General features: G+C 47.3%; 1 protein-coding gene across 4 annotated transcripts in view; it reads right to left on the reverse strand.

Annotated features, from left to right (window-relative positions):
• Positions 1–12,652, reverse strand: part of EML5 (EMAP like 5) — a 301,390-nt gene that overhangs the window by 181,316 nt on the left and 107,422 nt on the right. The gene's annotated exons all lie outside the window — the stretch shown is intronic.

The raw sequence follows: 12,652 nt of genomic DNA on the forward strand, positions 1-12,652 counted from the left end.
TGAGCCTTGCATATTGGAGAGCAGAGTAAAGAAAGCGTAATCAAATCTTAACATAATAGACGCATGATCCAGCACATTGACATTTGCACATAAAAGTGTGTGTTTTAATCCACTGAATTCCTAATATGTATAGTTATATTCTGAATATGAGTCAAGTAGCCCAACTTCTAATCAAAGGGCACACTCGTATTTCTGACAGAGCTGGCAGAGACTACATGAAAGACATCAACAGAGATATCAACGGGATGTGTTATTCTTAGCTTTCGTAAGAATTACAGATAAGCAGAAAGTTAAAGAAAAGTGTCATTTCATCTCACAAGCTTGTCTACCCAAGGTTGCCTTCCACAATCATCAACACAACAACCAATGTATCATCTGATTATCAGAAGAAGCTAATCAAGTTGAAAGAGTGAAAAACAGATCCTATTGACAACAATATATAGAGTAGGGTGGGCTTGGGGATTGGTATACATATTTTGGTACCTAAATATGTAACCTAATTTTCAGTGGAGTTGAGCACCCACAAGTTACACAGAGTTGAGAGGAGTTGAAGGTGACCAACTATTCTGAAAACCAGATCACTTTTATTTAGTTTCCCAGATATAGATTTAGGTGCCTAACTCTAGGCATGTCAAAATTCTTAAATTTTGGCTTTAGTCAATAGTGTCTACTACACAAGCAATTTTACCAGTTTCAGCTGTGTCTCACTTTTGGCAGTGGGCATCAGAAAGAAGGGAGTTTGCCCAAGGATTTTTGTAGGCTCCAAGATGGCATTGTTAATAGGTAAAGTCACTCAAGCAAGACACACAGTATGCAAAATATTCCACTAACTTGCGTAGATTGCCCTGGACTAGTGCTACCTGAAAACGAAACGAAGGTGGCTATATACTTCGTAAGTTCCTGTTATGTTATCTAATCAACCAAAAATGGGGAGAATCATTCAGAGACAGTGGCCGCATCCAGGGAGAAGCAAACGAGTACATAAGCACTGTAGTGTACCTCTGTTCTGCGGTCTCCTGAATCTTTGCACTGGAAGGGTCAGCTGAAGGAAACAACTGAAGGAAGCACATCCTCTGCTTACTGGGATCCGTACTGAGATTGGTATCAGGTACAGTATATTGCCTTGATGAAGATTTATTGGTACATGGTGTGACGTTATATGATTAAAATATAACCATGTAGATCATTGTTGCTACCACTGTTATATAATTGCAACAAATCTTGTACAAAGTGTATCAACTAAGGTGTCAATAGAAAAGTTATGGTTTGCAGAATATGATTATCCTATTTTTATGCATGTATCCTTTTTGTATCTGAAATTATGAATATTGATTATGTACTCGTATTTCAAATACGTTTGCTCCAGTAGTATCACCCACAGGGTAATTTTCATCCAGTCTGGCCAGCATATTGTGAAGGGACTATTCAAACTGAATGGCTCATCAAAAAACACTTAACTCACAATGGACCATAGAAGAGGCTAATCCACACCTGATGGACTTTTTTGTGAACATTCTAGAGTATGGATAATGGCCTCTGCTATAACTCAGCAAAGCATGCAATGGCACGTGACTAGATCATGTGACCCTAATGCCATCTTGTTACCTGTATTTTTCCACAAACTGGGCTGAGGGCTTTGTTTTGAACAATAGGTTTCCCTCAACAGGGCAGAAGCTATAAAAGTCCCTCGAAACATTTCCATTTTGCCTCTTTCCTGCTCTGATCTCTGACCTACGGACTTATCCTAATGGGAGCATTCTAACCAACGGACTGAGGACCTTCCAATCATTTGGGAGCAACCAGAGACTTAACAAGCCAGCAGTTTATTTCATCACTGCTTCAAACCTGATTCAAGAACCTTGCAATTATTGTATGAATTTGATTCCTTTAACCAATTTTAACTCTCACCTCTTTCTAGCTTTTTATAAATAAACCTTTAGATATTAGATACTAAAGGATTGGCAACAATATGATTAATGGGTAAGATCTGAGTTATATATTGACTTGGGTATGTGGCTGGTTCTTTGGAATCAGAAGAACGCTTTGGTTGATGAAATTGGTTTTAAATAACTACTCATCACTAAGTGTTGTGTCTGGGTGTTGAATCCAGGACTGGAATACCTAAGAAGGCTGCATTTCTGACTTCCTGTTAGCCAGTGTGGCGAGACAAAAGTTTACTTTTGTTGCTGGATTGGTATGCCTTATGAAAAAATAATCACCAGTTTTGGGGTGTATCTGTCCTATTTCTCAGCAGCATGTCCTGAATTTAGTATTCTCAGTTCTGACCCACTGAGGCATGGTGACACATGGTATAGGCAATGAGGACCTAGAGTCCAGAGGAACCCCACAAGATTTTCCAAAAATGCCACAGTTGGAACAGATACAGTACTAGGGACCAGCTGCAAGGCATCCTGTCCCTGGACCTGCTCCTATAAGAATGATGGTACCGAGATTTTGATTTGTATGAAGAGGAACAAGGAGAGGTTCCAGTCCTTCTGTAATGGGATACTAATGAAACTCCTCCCATAACAGCAATGAATCTAAAACTGAGAGGGAAAGAAGGTCCCTGACTGCAACACAGAATCATAGAATATGGGTTCGAAGGGATCTCAGGAGGTCATCTAGTCCAACCCCCTGCTCAAAGCAGGGCCAAGCTCCAGACAGATTTTTGCCCCAGATCCCTAAATGGCCCCCTCAAGGATTGAACTCACAATCCTGGGTTTAGCGGACCAATAGAGGTGTTGTTGTACCAAGAGCATAGTGTATACCACAGATGAAATCAAAGCTGTTAAAGGTCCTGGCAATAGAGTCAATCTCAGGTACTGAAAGTGGTGCCAGAAGCAACAAAAGACGGTTACTCACCTTTGTAACTGTTGTTCTTCGAGATGTGTTGCCCATATCCATTCCAATTAGGTGTGCGCGCGCCGCGTGCACGTTCGTCGGAGACTTTTTACCCTAGCAACACTCGGTGGGCCAGCAGGTCGCCCCCTGGAGTGGAGCCGATATGGCGCCTGATATATACCCCTGCTGGCCCGCCCGCTCCTCAGTTCCTTCTTGCCGGCTACTCCGACAGTGGGGAAGGAGGGCGGGTGTGGAATGGATATGAGCAACACATCTCAAAGAACAACAGTTACAAAGGTGAGTAACCGTCTTTTCTTCTTCGAGTGCTTGCTCATATCCATTCCAATTAGGTGATTCCCAAGCCTTACCTAGGCGGTGGGGTCGGAGCGAGACGTTGCGGAATGTAAAACCGCTGCGCCGAAGGCGGCATCATCTCTAGCCTGCTGGACCAGTGCATAGTGTGATGCAAAGGTGTGTACGGAAGACCAGGTGGCCACGCGGCAGATTTCCTGTATGGGGACATGGTCCAAAAACGCGGCAGATGAAGCTTGAGCCCGGGTAGAATGGGCGGTAAGAGAACCCATCGGAACATGGGCCAAGTCGTAACATGCCCGAATGCAGGATGTCACCCAGGATGCGATACGCTGGGAGGAGATTGCCATGCCCTTCATGCGTTCCGCCACTGCCACAAACAATTGAGGTGAACGGTGGAAGGGTTTGGTCCTCTCAATGTAGAAAGCGAGAGCCCTTCGGACATGTAAAGAATGGAGCTGTTGCTCCCGTCTGGAGGAATGCGGCTTTGGGTAAAAGACTGGCAGGAAGATGTCCTGGTTAACATGAAAGGCGGAGGCGACCTTAGGGAGGAATGCCGGGTGTGGTCGCAGCTATACCTTGTCCTTATGGAATACAGTATATGGAGGGTCCACAGTCAGTGCCAAAGCTCCGAGACTCGTGTAGCCGAGGTGATAGCGACTAGGAAGGCCACTTTCCAGGACAGGTACGGCAGCGAGCATGTGGCTAAGGGTTCGAAGGGGGGCGCCATCAGCCTGGTTAAGAGAAGGTTCAGGTCCCAAGTAGGGGTAGGCCATTTGACCTGAGGGTATAGTCGCTCCAAGCCCTTAAGGAATCTTGACACCATAGGGTGGGAAAAAACTGACTTGCCAGCCTCACCTGGATGGAAGGTGGATATAGCCGTGAGATGTACCCGTAGAGAGGAGATCGCCAATCCCTGCTGCTTGAGAGACCACACATAGTCCAGAATAGTGGGGACTACTATAGAATGTGGAGAATGGTTGTGTTGGTTGCACCAGTGGCAGAAGCGCTTCCATTTCGCGAGGTAGGTTGAATGCGTGGAAGGCTTCCTGCTGCCCAGCAACACTTGTTGTACTGCTGTGGAACAGCGCACCTCGGACTGGCTTAACCAGCCAGGAGCCGTGCAGTCAGACGGAGGGACTGTAGGTCCGGATGGCGCATCCTGCCAAAGTCTTGCATGATCAGATCCGGCCAAAGAGGCAGGGGAATAGGGTCTGCCAGGGACAGGTCGAGCAGCATGGTGTATCAGGGCTGCCGCGGCCAAGCCGGAGCGATCAGGATGAGGGGGGCTCTGTCTCTCCGGATCTTGATCAGGACTCGGCAGACGAGAGGAAAGGGTGGAAAGGCGTAACAAAGATGTCCCATCCACGGGATCAGGAACGCGTCTGACAGGGAGCCCGGGGAGTGACCCTGTAGAGAGCAGAACACCTGGCATTTCCTGTTCGATCTGGAGGCGAACAGGTCTATTCGGGGAAACCTTCACCTCCGGAAAATCGAATAAAGGACGTCCGGACGGATGGACCATTCGTGGGATAGAAAGGATCTGCTCAGGTGATCCGCGAGGGTGTTCCGTACTCCTGGGAGAAAGGAGGCCACTAGATGTATAGAGTGGGCTATACAAAAGTCCCACAGGCGTATTGCTTCCTGACACAGCGGGGAGGACCGAGTCCCGCCCTGCTTGTTGATATAATACATGGCCGTTGTGTTGTCTGTGAACACTGCAACACAATGGCCGTGTAAATGGCGTTGAAACGTTTGGCATGCCAATCGGAGTGCCCGCAGCTCGCGCACATTGATGTGGAGCGTTAGCTCCCTTGGCGACCAGAGACCCTGTGTGCGCAGGGTCCCCAGGTGTGCACCCCAGCCCAGCGATGACGCGTCCGTTGTCAGGGACACGGAGGGCTGGGGGTTGTGAAACAGTAGGCCCGCACACACTTGGGAGGACGTCGTCCACCAGCCGAGGGAGCCTAGAACATTCGGTGGAATCGTTATGATTGTGTCTATGGCGTCCCTGCCTGGCCGATAGACCGACGCGAGCCAGGTCTGCAGCAGGCGCATGCGCAGTCTTGCATGCCTCGTGACGAAGGTGCATGCCGCCATGTGCCCCAGGAGAGCGAGGCAAGTTCGAGCAGAAGCGGAAAGGCTTGTAGACCTTTGACCAGTGAAACTATGGCTTGGAACTGGTGCAGAGGTAAACTGGCTGTCACAAGGTTGGAGTCCAGCATTGCCCCGATGAACTCTATCCTCTGTGTAGGCACCAGAGTGGACTTGTCTGGGTTGATGGTCAAGCCTAGACTCACAAACAGCTCCCTGATGATGGCGATGTGGCCGGTCACCTCTGTCTCCGAAGTGCCTCGGATAAGCCAGTTGTCGAGGTAAGGGAAGACGTGAATACAACGACGGCGCTGGGAAGCAGCGACGACCGCCATACTTTTGGTGAATACCCGAGGGGCCGAGGAGAGATCAAAGGAGAGGACAGTAAATTGGTAGTGATCCTGATTTACCACAAAGCGCAGATACCTCCTGTGTGGAGGAAAAATTGCAATGTGGAAGTATGCGTCCTTCATGTCGAGAGCGGCGTACCAATCTCCGGGATCCAGGGAAGGAATGATGGTTCCTAAGGATACGATGTGGAACTTGAACTTTTTGATGAATTTGTTCAGTCCTTGCAGGTCCAGGATGGGTCGGAGGCCCCCTTTTGACTTGGGGATTAAGAAATATCGGGAATAAAACCCCTTGCCCCTTAACTCCTCCGGCACCTCCTCTATAGCTCCGATGAATAGGAGCTTGCGAACCTCCTGGATAAGTTGCTCGTGAGAGGGGTCCCTGAAGAGGGACGAGGAGGGAGGATGGGAGGGGGGTGGAGAAATAAACTGAAGACAGTATCCAAACTCCACTGTGCGCAGGACCCAACGATCCGAGGTCAGTTGAGACCACGCCGGCAGGAAGGGGTGGAGGCGGTTGAGAAAATGAAGAGGATCCAGGGAGGGGATTGGTATTCTGCTCTCGGGTGCACCCTCAAAAGTTTGCTTTGGGTCCCTGCAGTGGTTTGGCGGACCCAGAATTGTTACCCCCTTGAGGACCCGACTGACGTCTGCGGTTCGGGCGGCCTCGTCTCCGGGTAAAATCCTGTCTTGGTCGAGGCGGGGGGTAAGGGTGCTGAGGTTGTGGGCGGAAAGGCCGTCTCTGAGTCTGGGGTGTGTGCATTCCCAGTGAACGCATGATAACCCGGTTATCCTTCAGACTCTGTAGCCTGGGATCTGTTTTCTCAGAGAAAAGACCCTGCCCGTTGAATAGCAGGTCTTGGATCATATACTGCAACTCGGGCGGTAGTCCGGAAGCCTGAAGCCACGATATTCGACGCATGGCTACACCAGATGCCATCGTTCTGGCTGCTGAATCTGCGGCATCTAAGGACGCTTGCAAAGTGGTCCTGGCGACCCTCTTCCCCTCTTCCAGGAGAGCTGAAAATTCCTGGCGTGAGTCCTGGGGAACTAATTCAGTGAACTTGCCGACAGCCTCCCAGGTGTTGTAGCTGTATCGGCTCAAGAGGGCCTGCTGTTCGCCACACGGAGCTGAAGGCCTCCCACAGAGTAAATCTTGCGGCCGAGCAAGTCTATGCGCCTGGCTTCTCTGGATTTTGGCGCAGGAGCTTGCTGGCCGTGGCGCTCCCGCTCGTTGACTGATTGTACCACCAACGAGCAGGGGGCGGGGTGTACGTAGAGGTACTCATACCCCTTGGATGGCACCATATATTTTCTTTCCACTCCGCGGGCTGTGGGTGGGATGGAGGCCGGAGACTGCCATATGGTGTCCGCCTTTGCTTGGATGGATTTGATGAAGGGGAGGGCCACCCTGGTTGGCACTTCTGCAGAAAGTATGCTGACCACCGGGTCCACCACTTCAGGAACTTCCTCCACAGGAAGGTTTATATTTTGGGCAACGCGCCACAGAAGGTCCTGATGTGCCCAGAGATCAATCAGCGGGGGCCCCGATGATGATGTGCCCGCTACCGCCTCATCCGGGGAAACGGAAGAAGATAACCCAGGGAGGAGTGGTTCTTGTACGGAAGCCTCGTCCTGAGGGACCTCCATCTCTGGGACATCCTGCTGTGCCAGGGGATGCGCAGGGTCTTCCTCCATGCCCGAGGGGGGAGGCCGGCTGACTGTGGCCTCTGGTGCACGGTGCTCCGAATGGCTGGAGCGTGCTGGGCCCAATGGCTCGCCCTGGGCTTGGTGGTAGGCCCAAGGCGTCCAAAAGGACCATTGCAGTAGTCCATGGTCCAGGTGGGCCTATGCATCAGAACCCCCGTAGGAGGCGCTGTCCGCATGTGGAGAGGCGGACGAGTGACGCAACGGCCACAGAGGAGCTGATGATGACTGTGCCAGTCCTCTGCGCCCATAGATTTCGCCTCTGCGCGGTGCCGGTGAGTGGTACCGGGAGTCGTGGCGGTATCTCGATCGGGACCGGGACCTGCTACCAGCTCGGTGCCGGGAGGTCGACCGGTGCCGTGTGCTGTCGTGCCGGGAATGGCTGCGGTAGGAGCGTCGGTGCCGCGATCTGGACCGGTGCCGGGAGTAGTACGACAGCAACCGGGATCTCGAGCGGTGCCGCGAGTACGACTGGTGCCGCGGGGAACGGTACCGGGACTGCGAGCGGCGCCGGGATCTTGAGCGACGACGCTGAGAGTAGTCTCTCGATCTGGAGCGGGACCGACGGTGCTCGGTAGTGCCTGGCGAACGCGGCTGCACCATGGTGGGCTTGCCCATCAACTGAATAATCCGCACCGGCGGTGCCGGGGGTTGGGGCAGTTCGGGCTCTGTGAGAGCAATGAGGTCGCATGCCATGGAGAAGGTGTGGAGGGCGCGACGAGATCAACCGCAGGTCGTGCTGGGGAGCTGAGAGGCACCGGACTCAACGGCTCCTGAGGAGCTGGAATCGACGGTGCGGCGGTACTCGGGGCTGCGGCAGATGACGGTGCCGGGCGGTCCGGTTTGGAATTACGCTCCGACTGCGGTGCAGTTGTAGGTGCCGCAGGAGTCTTGTGCTTCTTGCTCCTCGGGGAGAGGGAGCGGTGCCGGCTGGGGTGTTGGGCTGGTGAAGGGCGGGGAAGCGAAGCCTTTGTCGGTGCCGGGCGGTCCGGAGCGGAGGAAACGCTTGGTCTCGGTGCCGGAGTCGGTGCCGACGATGGGGGAGTCAGCGCTGCCTCCATCAAGAGCTGCTTTAAGCGACTGTCCCGCTCTTTCTTTGTCCTGGGCTTAAACGCCTTGCAGGTCCGACACTTGTCCACAAGGTGGGACTCGCCTAGGCACCTCAGACAGGAGTCGTGCGGATCTCCTGTGGGCATCGGTCTATGACAGGCCGCACAAGGTTTGAAACCCGGTGAACCAGGCAAGGGCCCCGGTACTGGGGGGAGGAAAAGGGGCGAACCCCCGATCCTCTATAACTATATACAGAACTATAAATTACTAATTTTAACACTAACTATAACTACAATAAAAGAACTATATACACGATACTACACAGGAGTGAAACACTAGGGAGGTGGAGAACAGCTAGCCGTGCTCCACAGTTCCAACGACCGACACGGGCGGTAAGAAGGAAATGAGGAGCGGGCGGGCCAGCAGGGGTATATATCAGGCGCCATACCGGCGCCACTCCAGGGGGCAACCTTCCGGCCCACCGAGTGTGGCTAGGGTAAAAAGTCTCCGACGAACATGCACGCGGCGCGCGCACACCTAATTGGAATGTATATGAGCAAGCACTCGAAGAAGAACTTGACATTGCTAGACAACAAATGCGGTATTGGGGAACATTTAGCTAGGGCTGGCTTATTTCTAAACTCAGTACCAGACTTTTTTTCTGTGAGTCTCTGTCAGTGACCTGGCTCTCAAAAAGGAATTGGGCTTCTTCTGGCTACGGGCATTCAAAGTGTCCATCTTCTGGTGTTTACACAGTACCAAAGAAGGAAAATGCCTTCTGTCTGGTTTTCCCAACATGGAGAATATAATTGGGCCCAATAGCTTCTGTTATTATTACTTCTATTTTGGAAGACAGCGAAGGAAAAAACAGCGAAGAACAGCCTGGGGAAAATCTAACACCCACCCCTGGAAAGCTCTTTAAAGTGTTTTGGTAGTTAGTTGTGGTGTTGGTAAACCATTCTTTGAATTTAAAAATAAAACTTCTTTGTTGTACACAATAAGCTAACAAATATGAGATTATCTGATGTCAACTGGAAAAAAATCTCCCCATTATTCAATATTAGAGTTGAATGTTCAGATGGAAAACAAGATAAAAATATCATGCTTACAGAGAAATTCTAGTAAGAACTCATTTTTATAGATAAGATACAATAAATATTAGAGGTGGAAATTAAATACTTGTTTTTTTTAAAAATGGTGCTATGTGATATAACCTGAGTCATTTTGTGAAGCTGGAAAACCAGAAGTAGTATATCTTTAAATTAGCCTTTGGGAATAGTTAGATGCTTGTGGAAGACAAGAATTTTAGCCAGATTAAAAAGCTGAAAATTGACAACACAATCATCTGGGTACACTTGATGAAGCAGGGCTTGTCTACACAGTAACTTAGTCTGCACCAGCTGAGTTATAACCTGTAATGCACACCAATGTTGTCCACACTAATTGGCCTGGCCCACATGGATCCTAGCACACCAAAAGTTCTTTACTGTGTGTTAATGTAGTCCTGTTTCAAACAGTAACATTATCGCAGAGTAGGGAACTTTTAGTGCATGCCAGTAGGGTCCACTTGGGCCAATTAGTGTGCAACATCTGGTGCAAAGTAAAATTTACACCCTAGCTATCATAAACTAAAGCACCTTAGAGACTAAACAATAAAAAAACAATTGTAATGCATCTGGCGACGTGGGTATTCACCCACGAAAGCTTATGCTCCAATACATCTGTTAGTCTATAAGGTGCTACAGGACTCTTTGTTGCTTTTTACAGATCCACACTAACAAGGCTAGCCCTCTGATACTTAACAATTTTAAGAATGTTTGGAAATGAAAAGTGGAAGAAATACTTACTTCTGCTTTTGAACATCCAAATTAATTAGATGAGGGAATGAAAAACCCTCAATAATAAGGGCATTGAAGAGCACAGAACTATTAAAACTTCTCAATAGGAGTATCAGAGTATCATACCTTGCACCAGCATGTTGCACACTAACTGACCTCGTTATCTCTAGCTTGCTTGCTAGCATATATATACTGCCCCTGGAAATTTCCACCACATGCATCTGAAGAAGTGGGTATTCACTCACGAAAGCTCATGCTCCAAAACGTCTGTTAGTCTATAGGTGCCACAGGATTCTTTGCTGCCTCAATAGGAGTAGTGAGACTTATATTAACTGTCTCCCAGTGCCCAACTCAATGCATTTTCCTCTAGGTCAATGGGACTTTTAATGAGGGAAAGCAGAAGCAAAAAGGTGTGCAGCAGGATCCATCAAGAAGTTCAGGTCTGTGTGGCTGCCTCAGAACAATCTAGAAAGCTCAGTGAAGCCTGGGAGCAAATACAGTGCAGCTGGAACATTCAGAAAATTATGGGGTAAACTTTTTGCAGATTTTAACTCTTCCAAATCTGAGTAGATTTTTACAACCACCAGCAAGATGCCATTCTGGTTTCAGGACTATCCCTCTGCCAAACGTCAAGATTTTGCTTTTGTTGCAAATCACTACCTAATTCTTAAAAATGGCCAGTTTTTCCAAAAAAAAAAAATAATTTTTTTTTAATTTAACAAGAGACAATTGACAACAATAAGTGTTTGGTGACCTCAATACAGAAGTCACTACTGCACTACTTATGTTTTTCTTTTTCTAAAGTAAGGGAAAGATGTGTAATTTTGTTAGTGGGAAAACAACACTTGAATTAGAGAAATCACTGGAAGAAAAAGGGAAGATATTTTCTAATAAGAGGTTTTTTAGAAGGGAAAATAGTGAACTGAAGTTCAGAGACAATTGTAATATTATTCTGAATATTAGTTGCATTTTCAAAAGAAGAGATAATAGTAGAAAACTTTAATGTTAAAATTGATTCAATAATATACATATCTACTTAAAATCTAACTCAGAGTACTGGAACATATCTTAAGACAAATATTAGAAATAATGGGATAACAAAGGCTTGGAGATGGAAACACAGTAGAGAACAACTATACTCCTTTCATTAATTCTTACCAAATATACTTAAAATTAGATTACCTCTTTCTAAATCAAACGTAAAGATCTAATAATAAAGACATTACTTGGAACCCAGATTGGACTTTAAATGGGAACTTAATACATTATTATAAGATGTAATAATAAGTAATACTCCTGGAGACATCTCCCATAACATAAAGTAGGTATCAGAAATAATTAAACAATAGGTTTAAAAAGCACTAGATAGAGAAGGAGTGAACAAATTAATGAAGGAATTGTTAGAGATAGAAGCGAACAGGTGGAAAGATATAAAATGGTCTTCTTTTAGATAGAGGTATCGGGATATTTGCTAAGTAGACTTTCAAAGTCTATAGCAGGAGTTAATCTTTGCAATCATTTCAAACAGTGGTGGCCCTTTCAAACTATGCATAAGAGTAATGGTAAATGAAAGACAAAATATTAAACTTTTTGTGAACTTGTAAATTCCTCATTTTTTAAAAAAAAAACTTGGAGATATATGAACAGGTATCCTTATCTGTGCTGTAACATTTTTCCATGAAATGCCATGTTCACAAAGTTCCACTGATGAAATTTCAGTAATTTCTGGCAGGGGATGCTAGTCTTATTTAAGATATCTGAAAGCCTTAATCTTGTTGAATGCTAGATTGAAAGAAGGGAAGAAGCAGCAAAAGGAAGCCTTAAAAAATAAATAAATAAATAAAAAGAGCTATTGTCCAAATCCCTGGAAAGAAGGTAGGGGGAAAGCAGAGATTTGAATACATTTGGCTCTTGCTTAGAGACTCTGATTACGGTTGCTAGGATTCTGGTCAAAAACGGAACCTGGCAGTGTCTGGTTAGCACTGCTGACCAGACACAAAAAGCCCTGTTACCTGCAGTAACTGGTCTCTGGCACTAGGGGGGGAGGGAAGGAGGAGAGCAGCAGGAAGTGAAGCAGCTGCAGTTGGCCACCCTAACTGTGGTATTTCTTCTTCTTGAACTGTCTCAGTCATGAGAAACTGACTGTCCACTCCAGGTCATTTTAAATGGACCACAATCCATCTTGTCAGGATATTTCAGAATCTTAATGGGAATGCTAGGTCAATAACAGCTCAAAAATAGTATGTTTATTTTACTGTATATCAGAGCAGTTATTTATTGATACTAATATATTTGGCTAGCTCCAATTATCCTTCAATGTACTCGGATCTTGCATAATTGTAAAAAATGACAAGGTCAAGCAGCTTCATCAATTGGCTGAGAGGCCTGCCACAAAAGTGCTGCTGAAAGTGATGGTATGTTTCAGTATGTCTGTACTCTTTTCATGAGATAGTACTGAAT

Source organism: Gopherus flavomarginatus, chromosome 5 (assembly GCF_025201925.1).
Source record: "Gopherus flavomarginatus isolate rGopFla2 chromosome 5, rGopFla2.mat.asm, whole genome shotgun sequence".
Taxonomy (NCBI): Eukaryota; Metazoa; Chordata; order Testudines; family Testudinidae; genus Gopherus; species Gopherus flavomarginatus.